At 45.9% G+C, this 21,027-nt stretch overlaps 1 long non-coding RNA gene across 3 annotated transcripts; it reads left to right on the top strand.

Annotated features, from left to right (window-relative positions):
• Window positions 1–7,314: 7,314 nt before the first annotated feature.
• Window positions 7,315–10,805, top strand: LOC127307817 (uncharacterized). 3 transcript variants are annotated; one of them, XR_011743492.1, is made up of 6 exons: window positions 7,315–7,616; window positions 7,705–7,812; window positions 8,038–8,253; window positions 8,984–9,545; window positions 9,623–9,770; window positions 10,533–10,805. It is a non-coding gene; the product is annotated as an uncharacterized lncRNA (long non-coding RNA). The 3 variants fall into 3 exon arrangements; XR_011743495.1 differs by having other exon boundaries at window positions 9,159–9,545; window positions 9,623–10,805; XR_007855867.1 differs by having other exon boundaries at window positions 9,623–10,805.
• Window positions 10,806–21,027: the final 10,222 nt, after the last annotated feature.

Below are 21,027 nucleotides of genomic sequence, written 5' to 3'. Positions count from 1 at the left end.
TTCATGGAGAGAAGGATGCTGCTGACATTCAAGCTGGAGCTGACAATCTTCTGAGACTTGCTTCGGCGGGACGTGGTGCTGGTCCTGGAAACGCTGACCCATGTCATTTGCTTCGTCTGGAGGATAAGAAGCCTGGAGAGAACAATGATGCTGGAGATGTTGCATGATCGATGTTGTTACCCTCCCAGTCCTTGGAGATAGATGGCTTCCTTTTGATGAGTTTTTTTTGCTGTTGTTGGCGTTGGCCATGGTTGGCTTTGGTCTGGCATGTTGCCATTTAGTTGATCTCGATGAAAAAATGTCTTAGTTTCCTATGGCATGTAATATCTCTTTAAACGTTAGCAGTAGGCGGCGATCCCTAATCTGCTTTTTATTCTTTTGTTGGCCATCATAAGCTAAACTACAATGTACGTGATACTAGGAGAGGGTGGAAATTGGCCCCCAACGGCTGAAATGGCTTACTAGGGAGTTCATGTCCTAGTTTGGAAAATATGAGGCGCATAAGCTTCTGAGTGTGTGATGTGACGTGTGTCATATTTATATTTTATTTAAATAGGCTGTATTGTGGTTTTATGTGTGGACTATCACACTTATGATTAGGCCATTTCTTTGTATATGTGTGGCATGTCACACCTTTTAATTAGGACACTTTTTGCGATCAGTGTTGGCTTATAAGCTAGTATGAGTTATATGTATCTATAAATGTAGAAGTCGGGTGATGAAAGCTTCCATTAAACACGTAGGCAATTAACCCACATGTATTTGCAAAAAAAAAACATTAAAAAAGATGTGGAGCGTTGGCAACATCGATGGTAAAACAATACATGTAGCAGTGCAAAAACACTCGAGTCTGGAACATTATGAATCAAATCATTTGCTATAAATGCACAAAATCATCATATTATAGAACTCATGTCTATGCAACAAACGACATGTTGAAGAACATATGTAGCATGAGAAAAACTCGAACATGCTAACATCTCTCTATCATCATCTGAGGCACCACTTGTCATCCTCACATCAGCTAGCCAACTAGCTAGACGGGCCCCCATCTGGCCGGTCCAACTTATATTATCCAACTTTTAGTCAAAATCAATATGATTTTGACTAAAACCCTATGTAAATCTTTTCATGTTTACATCATCCAACTTTTAGTCAAAATACAAGTCTCAACCCATTTTTTTTTACTAGAAGCTTAAGTTGTCTAAAGATTTGGAGATCTCGAGAAACTCTAGCAATGTGGAAAGCAAAACGGCATTTTTTACCAAGGTCTGGTATGTCTTGAACGAAGTCTTTCTATCTTTATCTTTGATCGAGGAGGGATAATTTCCGTATAGAATTTTTCTTGTTAGTTGTTAGAAATCAAAGCCTAGAAACAACTTAATTAAAAGGGGCATAAAGAAAATGATATCCGTCTTTTTTGTGATGCTCATGAAACCCAACAAAAGGCCAAAACATCCATTGTTTTCGTGTCCTCTAGTGAAATATGTTTGGAAGGTTGTGGGTGCTCCCATAGGCACAGATATGTTATGAACACAGTGCCTTGTTTTTTGTGAGCTATACCAACAATGCTTTTCTACTTTTATTGTCACAAACACACACAAAATCTTGTTTCCGATCTACTTTGGGCTGAGGACAGAATCTATAGTCATATTGGTGGGGATATTGGTGGTGATGCTCTATGCTAGGCTATCTATAAAGCGAGGAACAAATCATACTTCCAGGGTATAAGACTAGGTGATCATAGATAATGTCATATTTCTTGCATATTGAACACGTTGGCGAAACTTGAGATGCCTGCTTAGAAAACTCTTTGGAGGCGCATGCGAGCTTTGGGCGACAGCAAACGGCTGGAATCCGTGTGATTAGCAACATATAGATGTTGTTGGCCTGAAAGAATGGCACGTGTTCATTCGATTGTTCTTCTCTTGAACTCGTTCTTCCTTATAAGCGCATCTCCAGCGGCTCAACGCAAACAAACCAAAAGTAACCATTCATGTTCGCGTGGACAAAATTTGGGTATACCCCCAGCCCAGGGGCCCAACGCATAGTGATCGGGTGGTCCGTTGAGATGTACTAAGACCGACCTCGTTCGCTTCGTCTTCTACGCAGGCGGCAATAGTGGCGGGGTGGCGTCGTTTCCTCATCGTGCCAAGTGAAATCAATGGCTACGCAGTGATGCAGGTTCCCTAGGCCTAGCCATGCGTGCCAGCTTTAATGCGCGCCACCGCCCCCTTGTCTGGCTCCGGCGTATAAAATGGGTCATTGGCGCAATCACCCCCTCACACAACCGTAGCTACCTCCCCAATCCCCTACACTATCTCGCCATCCACCTTCTCCCCACGCGCTCCATGATGGATCTGTTGGAGATATGCCCAAGAGGCAATAATAAAGTGGTTATTATATATCTTTATGTTTATGATAAATGTTTGCATACCATGCTATAATTGTATTAACCGAAACATTGATACATGTGTGTTATGTAAACAACAAGGAGTTCCTAGTGAGCCTCTTGTATAACTAGCTTGTTATTAATAGATGATCATAGTTTCATGATCATGAACATTGGATGTTATTAATAACAAGGTTATGTCATTAGATGAATGATGTAATGGACACACCCAATTAAGCGTAGCATAAGATCACGTTATTAAGTTCATTTGCTATAAGCTTTCGATACATAGTTACCTAGTCCTTCGACCATGAGATCATGTAAATCACTTATACCGGAAGGGTACTTTGATTACATCAAACGCCACTGCGTAAATGGGTGGTTATAAAGGTGGGATTAAGTATTCAGAAAGTATGAGTTGAGACATATGGATCAAGAGTGGGATATTGTCCATCCCGATGACGGATACACATACTCTGGGCCCTCTCGGTGGAATATTGTCTGATTAGCTTGCAAGCATATGAATGGTTCATAAGAGATAACATACCACAGTACGAGTAAAGAGTACTTGTCGGAGACGAGGTTGAATAAGGTATAGAGATACCGATGATCAAACCTCGGACAAGTAAAATATCGCGTGACAAAGGGAATCGGTATCGTATGTAAATGGTTCAATCGATCACTAAGTCATCGTTGAATATGTGGGAGCCATTATGGATCTCCAGATCCCGCTATTGGTTATTGGTCGGAGAGAAGTCTCAACCATGTCTGCATAGTTCACGAACCGTAGGGTGACGCACTTAAGGTTTGATGTCGTTTAAGTAGATATGGAATTTGGAATGGAGTTCGAAGTTTTGTTCGGAGTCTCGGATGGGATCCAAGACATCACGAGGAGGTCCGGAATGGTCCGTAGAATAATATTCATATATAGGAAGTCATTTTCTAAGTTTGAAAATGATCCGGTGCATTTATGGAAGGTTCTAGAAAAGTCCGGAAGAAATCACCATGGAAGGTGGAGTCCCTCCGGGACTCCACCTAGCTTGGCCGGCCAGCCTAAGGGAGGAGGAGTCCCAGGTGGACTCCACCATAGGGGGCCGGCCACCCCACCAAGGAAGTGGAGGAGTCCCACCCCAAGTAGGATTCGTCCATATGGCAATTTTGAGTTGGGGTCTTATTCGAAGATTTTGAGGCAAACTCTTGGGGGTTCCACCTATATAATGAGGAGCAAGGGGAGGGGGCCGGCTACACCAAAGCCTTGGCCGCACCCCATAGTGGCCGGCGCCCCCCTCTCCCCAAACCCTAGCCGCCCTCCTCCACCACCTCTCCCGCACACGCTTTGGCGAAGCCCTGCCGGAGATCTCCACCACCACCGCCACCACGTCGTCGTGCTGCCGGGATTCCGAGGAGGATCTACTACTTCCGCTGCCCGCTGGAACGGGGAGAAGGAAATCTTCATCAACATCGAACGTGTGATCGAGTATGGAGGTGCTGCCCGACTGTGGCACCGTCAAGATCTTCTACGCGCTTTTGAAAGCGGCAAGTGATCATCTTCTGCAACAACGAGATCTAATCTCGTAGGCTTTGGAAATCTTCAAGGGTTAGTCTCGTGATCTCCTCGTTGCTACCATCTTCTAGATTGCATCTTGGCTTGGTTTTCGTTCTTGCGGTAGGAAATTTTTTGTTTTCTATGCTACGAATCCCATCAGGATCCTATGGGCCGATGTCATAGCCGTCGCGGCCGGGTTAGGTGCAGTCGTGCTGGATCTACACGTTCGTCGTTGCCCGCGCCCTCGCCTGTGGAGTCGGAGTGCAAACACGACAATTAATTCGAGTTCGTCGTCCACATCACCTACGACCCTTTTCGTAGAAAGAGACTTGCAGACAAGTTTGTGGAATTTCTCAATGACCAGGAGCCAGCCGGCATATGAACCTACGGGAAGCCAACTCCTAGAGGTCGGAATGCATGTTGCACTTCTTCTACGAAGGCGACATGAGCGTCAGAGTGTTCGAAGACTCATCATTTCATAGTCACTACCATAGGGACGACTCCGACGAAGACAACGACAACAGTGACGACGTCGACGGAGTTCTAGGGCATTCTTTCTTTGCAGCTAAGATATCGAGTGTCAGTTGAAGCGACTAGTGGAGGGTTATATCGCAACAAAGAGGCAAGGACCATATTTAACCCTACAATTTATCTAGCTTGGGTGACTGGGTGTTCTTTCTTCGCAGCGAAAAGATAGGGGCCAACACAACCCAGTAGTTAGGTTTTCTCATTTTGCGTTGTTTCAAATTATGTCCCAAAACATATGGTAAATGTTTCTATCTATCAATGGAAAAAACTTGCGAACATAAAATGCGTCGGGCCAATGGGTTATCCGACACAAACAGTCGATCAATTGTGGCTGGAAGACCGATTTCGTGTCCACGGCCCAACTTAAAGAGATATAGATGGTTACTTTTTGTGACCGGAATATAGCGAACCGCTGGAGATACCCTAAACTTGTCCTCTGTTGAAGTTCATATGCACTTTGTTCTGTCGTACAAGTAGGTACATTGTGAGCCCATGTAAGAGGGGTTTGTCCTCTCGATTATGCATATTTAATCCGGCACACAACGGTTGGCCGGAAATCTCAATTTGGATGCCCCCACGTGAGGATCGATCGTGCTGCATCAGTCGGGAGGCAGCGGCAGGAACAATTCATGCGTTGATCTGTGCTCACCTTACAGCAGTAAGCGGCGACCGCTGGCTGCTGTTCCTACCGCGCTCTAGGCTGGTCACTTGGGGTGTGTTCGGTTCCAGAATTAGGTGGAATGGAACGGAATGGTTCCGCACCTACCACAGGTTCCTGTGTTCGGTTGGGTAGGAGGAATAGAACCAAGTAGTTCCGCAGAATGGAATATTCCGCGTAGATGCGGAATGAACTCGTCCGGCCGATTTGGTAGAATCCGGAGGAACGAGCAGCTAACCATCAACGAGCGAACGGAAAAAAAGATCGCGGCAGACGCTAATCATCTCGTTCTTTCCTTATCCTCTTTTGCGCTGCGACTCTCTCTCTCTCTTTCTCTTCTCAGCAGGCGGGGCAGCCAGCGCGCGGCAGCGGCCAACATGCGCGGCGGCAAGCACGCCCAGCGGCCAGGCACACGCAGTGGCTGCCAGCGCGCGGCGGCGACCAGCAAACGCGGCGGCGGCCCATCACGCGCGGCGACCAATGTGCGGCGGCAAGCACGGCGGCGGCGGCTGCCGGCGCGCGGCGAGGCGGTGGCCCGACACGCGCGGCAACCAGCACGCGCGCGCGGCCGTGCACGCGCGCGGCGACCAGCAGACGCGGCGGCGACCAACGCGCTGGCGGCAAGCACGGCCGGGCGGCGGCTGCCGGCGCGCGGCGGCGAGGCGGTGGCCCACCACGCGCGGCGACCAGCAGCGCGGCGGCAAGCACGGCCAGCGGCGGCCCAGCGCTCGGCAGCAGCCAGCATGCACGGCGGCAAACACCGGCGGCGGCAAGCATACGGCGACCAGCACGCGCGGCGGCAAGCACCGCTGGTGGCGGCCCAGCGCGTGGTGGCGGCCAGCACGCACGGCGACGGCCCAGCACACGCGACGACCGGACCATGCTCCTCCCGTTTTGATTGTTGATTTTGATTTGCACAAAAATAATCATGTTTAGGCCTGTGTTATTTTGAATTGGGTAAAAAAATCACGTTTAGACCGTTCTGTCCCGCTGTGCGATTCTAGAACCGAACAGAAAACGGAACCATTCCGTTCCTCAACTTTTTCTGAACCGAACACGAGGTCGGAACCATCCCATGACATTAGAATGGAACCATTCCATTCCGTTCCCTCTGATTCTGGAACCGAACACACCCTTGGTCAGCACCGAGCAAGCACAGAGCAGTCAGTGCGTGTGGGTTTATGGCCAAATATGGAGCCACGATGGTACATGCAGTTTTAAAATGGAATGGTTCCTCGCCAAAAAAAGAAAGAATAGAAACGGGAAGGAAACGGATGCGAGGTGTATAGATCGAAAAAAGTGGAGATGCAGGGTATCGATCCCCGTGCCTCTCGCATGCTAAGAGCATGTCTAACAGGCCCCGTATTTTTCGTCCTTTAAAACACGAGTAGAGGGCCTGTATTCACTTTTCGTCGGCCGAAAACTCGTCCGAGCTAGCAGACCCCGTATCCCCACCCCGTAAAACAGAATATTCTGTTTTACGGGGTGGGGATACGGGGTCTGCTAGCTCGGACGAGTTTTCAACCCCTCAAAACAGGGTTTTTTTTGACAAATTGAATATTAGAACCAACACAACATTCACATAAAATAAATGTTTTACATCACACAATAATTTTCATAATTATTACAATAATATTTTTCGGAAATGTCAACAAATGTTCTAATGGAAGAATTAAACAAATAACAAATGTTTCACACATACAAGAATAGGAAATGAATGTTTCACACATACAACAATGGGAAATGAATGTAATAACTCATTGGCCATGCAACTGCCAATGGTGATCACTCAGTTCTTGGGTGAGCTGGTGATGAGTCTCGGCATTTTCAATGCATCGATGAGCTGCAAGAAAAGCTTCAATCCGATCAGGGTTCCTCTCGAGCTGCACTTGGGTGCCAACATTGTCATAGAAACATGGCAAGTTCAAACCTCTTTCATCTTCAATGATCATGTTGTGAAGAATCACACAACATGTCATGATATCAACAAGAGTTTCTTTGTCCCAAAACCTTGCAGGATCCCAGACAATTGCAAACTTTGCTTGCAAGACACCAAAAGCTCTCTCAATATCCTTGCGGCATGCCTCTTGATTTTTGGTGAAGCAAGCTTCCTTTCTTGTCAAAGCCTTGTCCTTTTTCTCTTTTATGGACTTGACAAGGGTTGCATAGTTAGGGTAAATACCATCTTTCCCCTCGCCCTCCCACATCGCTCTTCCCTGACCCTGCTTCCCCATCTCGATTCCTCTCTACCCGCGAGACAAACGCCCTTCTCCATTAGTATCTGCAACCACGGCGACGGCAGCCCCCATACGCTCTCCCACGCAGCTGCTTCGGAGCAGCCATCCCACACCTCAACTTTTCGTGGGATTGTTATTGGTGGTGATGTGGTTCCTAGGCTTTCATTTTCATCGCAGGCGGCAGCGTTGGGATGCGTCTCTCTGGGACGCTTCGCAGTTGGGCTTGCTGGTTACTGCTCCTCCTCTTCGCTGGAGGTTTGTGGTTTTTCCTCTTTTCAATGCGTTTCGTTTTTTCCCTTCGATTTTACTCAGATTGATTGCTTTCTCTAACACTTTGTCGCAGATGATATGGTTCTCTGTTTGAGGAGTCGACTGCGATGGGGCTCAAAAAGCTGAGGAGGGTCGGGTGACTGTTGATTGGGGGATGGGGCAACGAAATCTATCTGCTCATGTATGTTCTCTTTTTGGGTACTAGATGGCAGCACTTATGTTGCCAACAAACACAAACGCCTAAGAAGAAACAAATCTAGGAGCCACAGATTAGCACATACTTCATAAGCTGTTGCTCATGTAGCGCCACTGGAGACTGCTCCCACCAACACTTTTGGTAGATATTTCGATACGTGAAATGTGTGAACCTCCGGCCAAATGCATCTAATACTCTTCACTTGTGCAGGAGGAGCTTGTGCCGGTGCATCTAGGCATTCACTAGCAGAGGCGGATGGCGTAGAGGACCAGGGCTCATCAAGCAACAAGAATGCACGGTTGGAGAATGTGCTGACACAGCTCATTCACGCCACGACGTAGTTCCAGACCTCTGACATTCGCCTCTGCACGATGGAGCCGTGCCTCCGATCATTTTGCCGACTGCGCCGTCTTCTTCGTACTAGGGGTAAGCTCATGGATACTACAGTCTACACCCTCGCTAATTTGAGTAATTTCGACCTTGATTGCGCTACAATCAGTAACATAGATTCCTTTGGTGAAGACTTAGCCAGCTAGCTCTCTCAAGATCTGCTTTTTCTGCCTGAAATTATTGTGCTAAATCTCCTTACCTGAAACCGTTTTAGCATTAACCCATTATGTTCAGATTTAGCCGACCATGCGTGCATTTATGATGACTGTGTTTTGTTTACACGCCTTCGGTTAGGAATAGAATTTCAGTTTGAGTGCATAATTTGCTTAGCCTATGCTCGAAAGAAACAACTTAGGGTTCTACTGAGGTTCTGTGCAACACACTTAGCTTGGTAGGACATGTGAGAAAATTGCACGATTGAATTTGAAACTTTTATCAAATGTGAAGTGCCTATCAAAATTACTGTGCACACTTCAAGCGTTCACTTGCAACATGAATGGTTTACTACTTTTGTTCCGCTGGTATGCAACTGGTGATTAGCGACAATGTAATAATACCTTGGAACGTCCTGGTTTATTCCAGGTTCTGAATTCTGCTACTGCTTGTATGGGGATCTGCTTTTTTACTCCATAATCAAACAATGTATAGACGTATAGATACAGCCTGATTTTTCGGTTTCATATACCAATGCTTTTCTGGGGATTTAACTCCTATTTTATATAATTAGTTGCATATACTGAAATATAAGTCATGCATCATTTCTCAGGCCTATATATTGCACGGCCATGGCTGCTAAAAGACAAAGTGAGAAGATTATTAGAACATGGATTCCTTTGAAGAATGTAAACCTGAATTCATGTGGACATCAAGTGCAGCAACACGAATTTGGCTCCTTGATTCAACAATAGCTCTTGACTGCATCTAATCACCATCTATTGCAGGTCGATTATACAGTGTACCTATCGCGGCAGATTATCCTTCAACACATTTAATTTGCACCGCCCTTCAGTTGCCCATCAATTCTACCCATACCATCCGCCATAGCAATGGCCCTTCGAGGGGTACCGGATGGTGTCAACTCCTAGACGTTAGCCGTCCCAAGGTTCTTCCATTGTGACCACATGCCCACCGAGTATGCCGTTATGGAGAGTGAACTGGAGAGCATCATTCGTTTGTTGTGCACACGCAAGACTGTCAAAGTTGATGACATGAATCTTGCCCCAAACAACAAGTTGGAGCAACTCTATGTAGCATCGGTGACTTACGAGCAGCATCACTAGGGCGTGGCAAGAAAAGGCGCAGCGTCTGAGCAACTCAATTTGTTTGAGGTATGAGAGTCTGATTAGCAAGATCAAGTATACATATGTCTCAAGTCTCCTGCTTTGCTGCTCATAAACCACATTAGGATTTGTGTCATGCCGGCGACCTCACTGTCACGCGGATGTATGCCGGCAAGAAGACTCCAGCTAATCCCCATCGCAAGGTAGCGGACTCACTCACCTGTCTACTGGGTCACAAACGCGACACCGTGCCCTCCTCGGTCGCAATATTAGGTGAGCTGAGATTAACCTTTCATAGAAACACCGGATGCATTACTGACTAATAGCTGCCTGTTCCATCTTGCACAGGGCAGCCAATGTAACAGGCTGCCATGACCAAGCAAGTGTGGTTTACCTATATGCGTGTCAACAAAGATTAGGCCCTATCATACCAAGTTTGTAGGTAGAGCCGGCAGGTAGCAATTGTTTACCCTGCCAAGACCAAGCAAGTTTAGTTTACCCTGCACCTCCGATTAATGAGCCCCTGACCGTGCAAGTCTACAAATATTTAGAGGGAGGCTGCGTAGATTTACTAGCTAGAAATAGAAAGAAAAATAAAATACTTTCTTCGATCCAAATTAACTGGCGCAGCGATATACTATGTCTTATCAGCTGCCATTACACAAATTAAGCAATTCTTTTTTTTGGCCCAATACAATTGAGTGCAGGCTCTAAATGAATTTAAGTGACAACTTTTTTGTGAGAACTGAAAAGTCAGCAATCTTCCTGATTAGCAGATTAGCTGGGCATACAAATTTCATATGCATGTGTGTTAATGTATTCTGAGCTTCTCACTGGTCAGATATAAAACAGTGTAACCCAACAATGGTCTCAGCTGTTAGTCTTGGTTTATACCCATGGCACGCCTCATCCTTGGCTTGATTTATCCCTGTCATCTGCTTGTGTTCTTCATTTTCCAAACGTTTTGTTAGTATTCGTTTTGTAATTTTCCTTGTGTCATCTATAGTTTTTCAGGATAACCATGTTTTCTCGCAGAAAAAGATCAAAGAACATTATAGCAGAGTGCCACGCGGGATGTTATAAGGAACAGACGTGAGTAGTGTTCAGCTGAAGTATGGTACCTTTTGCCGTTTTTCTGCTAATCGATGACTTTTCTGATTTTTCATGCCCGTTCTTTTGTTTCTATGCCGTAGTTTTTGCGAGATATCTGTCAGTGATGGCAAGGCTGTATCTGTAAGATGTTTATGCTTCTCTGTTCGTGAAACATATTGGCCTATGATTTTACCACAAATATTAGAGATACTTGTAGATCGGGTGTAGTGCTTAAACTTTTAAATAATAAAGCTCTTTATAAAAAAATATACTTGTAGCAGCTCTTTGCCTGGTACTAAACAGGACAAAAAGATATTTGAGCAGCTAAAATTTTATTCAGGGGCGCAATGAAGCGCCATAACAAATCCAAACCTAATACACCACAAGGATAGAAGAAAAAACACGCATGCTGCCCCATCGCTCCAGTTATGTACGAAATCTGAAACTATCCGACCTTTCATCACATATGCAAGCCATGTGACAATGTGAGGCAGGCGGCGCGGAGAAGCGCGCTGTCCATCTAGTGACATATATAGTTGTTGTTGGATGCGCTGAATCAATGCTGAGCGTATATATCACGTTGTGTTTACAAAATTCGCGGGTTATTTGTGAAGCTATTAATCCTAATTGATGGATTGCAAGAGGTATATAAATATGTGGCGATGACCGCGGAAGGCTTCGCCCACCCTCTCTTCCTGCACCACCGGACATATCTGTTGGGTACGTTGTGGGATAACTTTAGAGCATCTCCAGTTGCGTCCCCCAAAGCGTCCCCCAAAGGAATTTGGGGCGCGCCAGACAAAAAATGCGTTCCAGCCACGTCCCCCAAAGCCCATTTTTGTCCGGCGCGCCCCGATACGGTGTTCGGCGCCCCGAACCCGTCCCCGTCCCACAGGGGACGCTCCGGGCACGCCGGACACAACGAAAAGAGAGGCGGGGAGTGGCGGGGCCGACCCGTCAGCGGCACAGTTAATTTTAACCTAACCGTCGCCTACCTCGCGACGGAAGTTATTCGCGCGCAGTGACACACGGCGGCATCTTTGCCTTAATGGCGACGGAGGGGCAGGCGAGACGTCTCGTCGGTGCTGCGCAGCCTCCACGCGTCGCCGGCGTTCGCACGCCACCGCCCGTTCCCGCGCGATCTTCCCGCCACTTCTCGTCTGTTCCCGCGCTTTCTTCCCGACGCCGGCGTCCATAAAAGGTCTCCCGGCTCATCAATGGTAGCCACCACACCCCGCCGGCAACAAACACAGCCCTCGTCGCTCCACAGCCGTCTCCTCCATCACCAGTGGCAATGGCGAACCGCCCCGGCGATGGCCACTTCCCTCCACCACCGTCTCCTCCACTTCCAGCCCGCCAGCGGCGTGCGGCACTCGAGGAGGCACTCGAGGAGGAGGCCCGCCAGCGGCGTGAGGCGCAGCACGCGGCGGATCTAGCGGCGTTCTCCGCCCCTGCCTCCGTAGCTGAGGAGGACGCGATTGCAGCAGCGTGGCAGGAGCAGCAGTGCGACACCGTTGCGGCGTTCGACGCCTCGACGGGACAAGAGGCGCGACGGCGCCGGTACCAGGAGGAGATGGAGCAGCGATGGGCTGATGAGCGCCGGCGCCAGCGCGATGAGCGGCAGGCGCTGTTCCGTGAACGGCGTGAGTCGATCGAGCGCCGGCGGCGTGAGTCGATCGAGCGCCAGCAGCAGGTGACGACGGAGGAGCGTCGGCAGCGGGAGGCGGCGCTGATGGCGCTATGGGGGAGGCGGGCGGACCAGTTGGTGGCGGAGGCCGACGCGTTTGCGGCGGCGATGATGGAGGCGCCAACAGATGTGGAGGAGGAGGCGCCAATAGAGGAGTAGGAGGCCGAGGCGGAGGAGACCGAGGTGGAGGACGACGACGACGACGAGTTCGAGTGGTCCGACGACGACGGGCCGCACCCGGACGAGACGGCCGATCAGCAACGCGCCCTCGTTGAGTCCTTCGAGTCGGAGAAGAAGCTCCAGGACGACGCCTGTGCCCGCGAAGAGGCGCAGATTCGTCGCGCCATCGAGCTCTCCCTCCAGGGGACGGCGGAGGACGCGCGGCGGGAGCGGCACCGTCTGGCCACCGCCGAACGCAAGGAGAGGAGGCGCGCGCAGGAGGAGCTGCGGCGTAGGGGAGGCGACGACGGGGCGGGGCCGTCGAACGCGCCGCCGGGCGGTCAGTAGTCTAGGTTTAGATGAAATCTAGCCGTTTTCATTCAAACTTTGTAATATATAATCAAAATTGAATGAAAACCTTTATTTTCGTGCACAAATATTCATTTGGGGGCGGCGTTTGGGGGACGCGGCTGGGGAGCGACGTCCCCCAAACGCGGCACGAACAAAACACGTCCCCCAAACGCTCGATCCGGTGCGGTTTGGGGGACGGTTTGGGGGACGCGACTGGAGATGCTCTTAGACTCCTCCGTGCTTCGGTCCAAGCCTATCCGACGACAGACATCGCTTTGCTCGTCAGAAATTAGTCTTCTTATAAATTCGAATGACAATATGACAGACTCCACCTTGAGATAAATTCCTTCTTGTAGCATGAATTTCAATAATCTTCTGAACAACAAAGAACCAACAACACTAGAACATGAAACTCGTGACATGTATTTAAAAATCTTCATCAGTACTAGGACATTGCAATGCTGATAACTTAAGGTAATGAGCGATAGGTGTACTAGCAGACCTTGACATGTACTCAAAATCTTTATCAAAACAAAAATAATTCATGTTGTTTTACATGCACTTCCATGGTGATGGGACTTTCCGGAAAAAATGAGCAATGATTCTCAAACTTCTTATTAGAAAGCTATACAACATTTTGGGGGTACGCCAATAGATGCAAGAATGCAGGTTCAGTGTGATCGCCAATCATTTCCTTCCCTCAATTATACATTTTGTTGCCACCTCACAGGGCGATGCTCCCATTTTTTTAAAAAAAGAGGAAATGGGAGAGATTATTCTGCTTGTGGATAAACTATACAGCACGTTGCACCAGCCTGCAGATTTGCATCTCTTGTCGTAGTGTAGCTCCATATGTTGCAAGAACTTTTGCAACTTGAATTAAATGGAACACATGATTCTCCTCCAGGGCCTCAGGAGGCCTATGATATAGTTCACTTAGCACATAGACCTCAATAGTATTGGAACTTTAATTGTATTGGTTGGCTGCAAAACAAATATTGATGCAATCAGGAAACGTGGATAAGTTGGATCTTAATTTACTATTTAGGGGGGAGGAATTTTAGCATGGGATTTAGCTTTCTGCTGGAATGATCATATATGCATTAGTAATCAAATGTGCCCAACACCCAAATCTGAAACTGCTCCAGATTGTTGGTTAACATATTACAATGTAAATTACAATTACTTAGATACTTTCAGCTACCTCCGTTGTGTAGTAAGAGCATCTCTAACAGAGTCCGTAAATTCTGCCGGAACTGAACTTTTCCAGCGGATTTACGGGTTCGGGCCAAATCACGCTCAGAACAGAGTCCGAAAACATGGATCAGCCCATAAAAGAATTTCAGGGGCCCAAGAAACTCCCCGCACGCCCCGTATTAAAAGGGTTCGCGGAGGGTGATACGTCTCCAACGTATCGATAATTTCTTATGTTCCATGCCACATTATTGATGTTATCTACATGTTTTATGCACACTTTATGTCATATTCGTGCATTTTTTGGAACTAACCTATTAACAAGATGCCGAAGTGCCAGTTGCTGTTTTCTGCTGTTTTTGGTTTCAGAAATCCTAGTAACGAAATATTCTCGGAATTGGACGAAATCAACGCCCAGGGGCCTATTTTTCCACGAAGCTTCCAGAAGTCCGAAGACGAGACGAAGAGGGGCCACGGGGTGGCCAAACCCTAGGGCGGCGCGGCCCCACCCCTGGCCGCGCCGGCCTATGGTGTGGGCCCCCCGTGCCGCCTCTCGACTTGCCCTTCCGCCTACTTAAAGCCTCCGTGACGAAACCCCCAGTACCGAGAGCCACGATACGGAAAACCTTACTGAGACGCCGCCGCCGCCGATCCCATCTCTGGGGATCTAGGAGATCGCCTCCGGCACCCTGCCGGAGAGGGGAATCATCTCCCGGAGGACTCTACACCGCCATGGTCGCCTCCGGAGTGATGTGTGAGTAGTCTACCTCTGGACTATGGGTCCATAGCTGTAGCTAGATGGTTGTCTTCTCCCCATTGTGCTATCATTGTCGGATCTTGTGAGCTGCCTAACATGATCAAGATCATCTATCTGTAATTCTATATGTTGCGTTTGTTGGGATCCGATGAATAGAGAATACTTGTTATGTTGATTATCAAAGTTATATCTACGTGTTGTTTATGATCTTGCATGCTTTCCGTTACTAGTAGATGCTCTGGCCAAGTAGATGCTTGTAACTCCAAGAGGGAGTACTTATGCTCGATAGTGGGTTCATGCCTGCATTGACACCTGGGACAGTGACAGAAAGTTCTAAGGTTGTGTTGTGCTGTTGCCACTAGGGATAAAACATTGATGCTATGTCTAAGGATGTAGTTGTTGATTACATTACGCACCATACTTAATGCAATTGTCTGTTGCTTTGCAACTTAATACTGGAGGGGGTTCGGATGATAACCTGAAGGTGGACTTTTTAGGCATAGATGCAGTTGGATGGTGGTCTATGTACTTTGTCGTAATGCCCAATTAAATCTCACTATACTCATCATGATATGTATGTGTATGGTCATGCTCTCTTTATTTGTCAATTGCCCAACTGTAATTTGTTCACCCAACATGCTGTTCGTCTTATGGGAGAGACACCTCTAGTGAACTGTGGACCCCGGTCCAATTCTCTTTACTGAAATACAATCTACTGCAATACTTGTTCTACTGTTTTCTGCAAACAATCATCTTCCACACAATACGGTTAATCCTTTGTTACAGCAAGCCGGTGAGATTGACAACCTCACTGTTTCGTTGGGGCAAAGTACTTTGGTTGTGTTGTGCAGTTTCCACGTTGGCGCCGGAATCTCTGGTGTTGCGCCGCACTACATCCCGCCGCCATCAACCTTCAACGTGCTTCTTGGCTCCTCCTGGTTCGATAAACCTTGGTTTCTTTCTGAGGGAAAACTTGCTGCTGTGCGCATCATACCTTCCTCTTGGGGTTCCCAACGAACGTGTGAATTACACGCCATCAAGCATATTTTCTGGCGCCGTTGCCGGGGAGATCAAGACACGCTGCAAGGGGAGTCTCCACTTCTCAATCTCTTTACTTTGTTTTTGTCTTGCTTAGTTTTATTTACTACTTTGTTTGCTGCACTAAATCAAAATACAAAAAAATTAGTTGCTAGTTTTACTTTATTTGCTATCTTGTTTGCTATATCAAAAACACAAAAAAAAAATTAGTTACTTGCATTTACTTTACTTGATTCATCATGTTTCCTTTTAATTTTACCGCAAAAGACATGCCGGTAGGACGTGGGTCTATAGTTGGGAGAAATAATATAGAAGAATTCTTTAATCATGTTAGTACCTGATGGCGTGTATTTCACACGTTCGTTGGGCAACCCCAAGAGGAAGGTATGATGCGCACAGCAGCAAGTTTTCCCTCAGAAAGAAACCAAGGTTTATCGAACCAGGAGGAGCCAAGAAGCACGTTGAAGGTTGATGGCGGCGAGATGTAGTGCGGCGCAACACCAGGGATTCCGGCGCCAACGTGGAACCTGCACAACACAACCAAAGTACTTTGCCCCAACGAAACAGTGAGGTTGTCAATCTCACCGGCTTGCTGTAACAAAGAGTTAACCGTATTGTGTGGAAGATGATTGTTTGCAGAAAACAGTAGAACAGTATTGCAGTAGATTGTATTTCAGTAAAGAGAATTGGACCGGGGTCCACAGTTCACTAGAGGTGTCTCTCCCATAAGACGAACAGCATGTTGGGTGAACAAATTACAGTTGGGCAATTGACAAATAAAGAGAGCATGACAATGCACATACATATCATGATGAGTATAGTGAGATTTAATTGGGCATTACAACAAAGTACATAGACCGCCATCCAACTGCATCTATGCCTAAAAAGTCCACCTTCAGGTTATCATCCGAACCCTCCGTATTAAGTTGCAAGCAACAGACAATTGCATTAAGTATGGTGCGTAATGTAATCAACAACTACATCCTTAGACATAGCATCAATGTTTTATCCCTAGTGGCAACAGCACAACACAACCTTAGAACTTTCACACTGTCCCTGTGTCAATGCAGGCATGAACCCACTATCGAGCATAAGTACTCCCTCTTGGAGTTACAAGCATCTACTTGGCCAGAGCATCTACTAGTAACGGAGAGCATGCAAGATCATAAACAACACATAAGCATAACTTTGATAATCAACATAACAAGTATTCTCTATTCATCGGATCCCAACAAACGCAACATATAGAATTACAGATAGATGATCTTGATCATGTTAGGCAGCTCACAAGATCCGACAATGATAGCACAATGGGGAGAAGACAACCATCTAGCTACTGCTATGGACCCATAGTCCAGGGGTAGACTACTCACACATCACACCGGAGGCGACCATGGCGGCGTAGAGTCCTCCGGGAGATGATTCCCCTCTCCGGCAGGGTGCCGGAGGCGATCTCCTGGATCCCCCGAGATGGGATCGGCGGCGGCGGCGTCTCTGGAAGGTTTTCCGTATCGTGGTTCTCGGTACTGGGGTTTTCGTCACGGAGGCTATTTGTAGGCGGAAGGGCAGAGTCGGGAGCCAGACGAGGGGGCCACACCATAGGGCGGCGCGGGCCCCCCCTGGGCCGCGCCGCCACGTGGTGTCGCCACCTCGTGGCCCCACTTCGTGTGTTCTTCGGTCTTCTGGAAGCTCCGTGGAAAAATAGGCCCCTGGGCTTTGATTTCGTCCAATTCCGAGAATATTTCCTTACTAGGATTTCTGAAACCAAAAACAGCAGAAAACAGAATCGGCACTTCGGCATCTTGTTAATAGGTTAGTTCCAGAAAATGCACGAATATGACATAAAGTGTGCATAAAACATGTAGATAACATCAATAATGTGGCATGGAACATAAGAAATTATCGATACGTCGGAGACGTATCAGCATCCCCAAGCTTAGTTCTGCTCGTCCCGAGCAGGTAAAACGATAACACCGATAATTTCTGGAGTGACATGCCATCATAATCTTGATCATACTATTTGTAAAGCATATGTAGTGAATGCAGCGATCAAAACAATGTGTATGACATGAGTAAACAAGTGAATCATATAGCAAAGACTTTTCATGAATAGCACTTCAAGACAAGCATCAATAAGTCTTGCATAAGAGTTAACTCATAAAGCAATAATTCAAAGTAAAGGCATTGAAGCAACACAAACGAAGATTAAGTTTCAGCGGTTGCTTTCAACTTGTAACATGTATATCTCATGGATATTGTCAACATAGAGTAATATAATAAGTGCAATAAGCAAGTATGTAGGAATCAATGCACAGTTCACACAAGTGTTTGCTTCTTGAGGTGGAGAGAAATAGGTGAACTGACTCAACATTGAAAGTAAAAGAATGGTCCTCATAGAGGAAAAGCATCGATTGCTATATTTGTGCTAGAGCTTTGATTTTGAAAACATGAAACAATTTTGTCAACGGTAGTAATAAAGCATATGCATCATGTAAATTATATCTTATAAGTTGCAAGCCTCATGCATAGTGTACTAATAGTGCCCGCACCTTGTCCTAATTAGCTTGGACTACCTGGATTATCACCGCAATACATATGCTTTAACCAAGTATCACAAAGGGGTACCTCTATGCCGCCTGTACAAAGGTCTAAGGAGAAAGCTCGCATTGGATTTCTCGCTTTTGATTATTCTCAACTTAGACATCCATACCGGGACAACATAGACAACAGATAATGGACTCCTCTTTTAATGCTTTAAGCATTCAACAACAATTAATTCTTTTCTCATTAGAGATTTGAGGATGTTTGTCCAAAACTGAAACTTCCACCATGGAACATGGCTTCGGTTAAGCGGCCCAATGTTCTTCTCTCACAATATGCATGCTCAAACCATTCAACTCAGAGTAGATCGCCCTTACTTCAGACAAGACGAACATGCATAGCAACTCACATGAAATTCAACAATGAGTTGATGGCGTTCCCCAGTAAACATGGTTATCGCACAACAAGCAACTTAATAAGAGATAAAGCACATAATTACATATTCAATACCACAATAGTTTTTAAGCTATTTGTCCCATGAGCTATATATTGCAAAGGTGAATGATGGAATTTTAAAGGTAGCACTCAAGCAATTTACTTTGGAATGGCTGGAAAATACCATGTAGTAGGTAGGTATGGTGGACACAAATGGCATAGTGGTTGGCTCAAGTATTTTGGATGCATGAGAAGTATTCCCTCTCGATACAAGGTTTAGGCTAGCAAGGCTTATTTGAAACAAACACAAGGATGAACCGGTGCAGCAAAACTCACATAAAAGACATATTGAAAACATTATAAGACTCCACACCATCTTCCTTGTTGTTCAAACTCAATACTAGAAATTATCTAGACCTTAGAGAAACCAAATATGCAAACCAAATTTTAGCATGCTCTATGTATTTCTTCATTAATGGGTGCAAAGCATATGATGCAAGAGCTTAATCATGAGCACAACAATTGCCAAGTATCACATTACCCAAAACATTTATAGCAATTACTACATGTATCATTTTCCAATTCCAACCATATAACAATTTAACGAAGGAGAAACTTCGCCATGAATACTATGAGTAGAAACCAAGGACATACTTGTCCATATGCTACAGCGGAGCGTGTCTCTCTCCCATAAAGTGAATGCTAGGATCCATTTTATTCAAACAAAACAAAAACAAAACCAAACCGACGCTCCAAGAAAAAGCACATAAGATGTGATGGAATAAAAATATAGTTTCAGGGGAGGAACCTGATAATGTTGTCGATGAAGAAGGGGATGCCTTGGGCATCCCCAAGCTTAGACGCTTGAGTCTTCTTGATATATGCAGGGGTGAACCACCGGGTGCATCCCCAAGCTTAGAGCTTTCACTCTCCTTGATCATGTTGCATCATACTCCTCTCTTGATCCTTGAAAACTTCCTCCACACCAAACTCGAAACAACTCATTAGAGGGTTAGTGCACATTATAAATTGACATATTCAGAGGTGACACAATCATTCTTAACACTTCTGGACATTGCATAATGCTACTGGACATTAGTGGATCAAAGAAATTCATCCAACATAGCGAAAGAGGCAATGCGAAATAAAAGGCAGAATCTGTCAAAACAGAACAGTTCGTATTGACGAATTTTAAAATGGCACCAGACTTGCTCAAATGAAAATGCTCAAATTGAATGAAAGTTGCATACATATCTGAGGATCATGCACGTAAATTGGCTTAATTTTCTGAGCTACCTACAGGGAGGTGGACCCAGATTCGTGACAGCAAAGAAATCTGGAACTGTGCAGTAATCCAAATCTAGTACTTACTTTTCTATCAACGGCTTAACTTGGCACAACAAAACACAAAACTAAGATAAGGAGAGGTTGCTACAGTAGTAAACAACTTCCAAGACACAAAATAAAAACAAAGTACTGTAGGTAAAAACATGGGTTGTCTCCCATAAGCGCTTTTCTTTAACGCCTTTCAGCTAGGCGCAGAAAGTGTGCATCAAGTATTATCAAAGGGTGGTGCATCGTTATCATGAGCTCCCCCATCCATAGTGGTACTAAGGGCTTTGTCAATTTTAGGCCTATAATAATACTTCTTTGGTCTAGGCACTTTAGAGACATACATAAACTTTTGCTCCTTACCCACATAAGCTTTCTCCTTATATTTAAGAGAAGAAAATGTTGAACCCAAGGTTCCCATAGCTTTTTCAAGTTCGTCAATCCTATTGATTTGATCATCATGGACAGCATTAGTTCCTAGGACACTAATTCTTTCATCAATTCCTCCTAAGGATTTATCAAGTTCATCAGTTTTATCAAGTAATATTTCCAATTTAGCTTCAATACTTGGAAAATTTTTCTCTATGGTTTCCAATTTTTTCATAACATCTTCAAGAGAGATTTCAGTTTTAACTTTATCAACAGAGGGTATTCCAAATAAACTCTCAATAATGCAACTAGCTTCTAATGCAGGGGTACTTAAGAAGTCACCTTTTGCGAGACTATCAAGAACATATCTATTCCAACTAGAGATACCAACATAAAAATTCCTGAGTAAAATAATAGTGGAGTGCTTCTTAGTGCATCTATTATGAGCATCGCTAATTCTATACCAAGCATCTCTCAAACATTCTCCCCCTCGTTGCTTAAACGTACGAACTTCAACTTCAGGATTACTCATTTTAGTAGTAGTAAATAAAGCAAACTAGATAAAGTAAATGCAA

Source organism: Lolium perenne, chromosome 1 (assembly GCF_019359855.2).
Source record: "Lolium perenne isolate Kyuss_39 chromosome 1, Kyuss_2.0, whole genome shotgun sequence".
In the NCBI taxonomy this organism is placed as follows: Eukaryota; Viridiplantae; Streptophyta; class Magnoliopsida; order Poales; family Poaceae; genus Lolium; species Lolium perenne.
The sequence above is the reverse complement of the archived record's forward strand: the minus strand, read 5'-3'. Positions and strand labels throughout refer to the sequence as shown.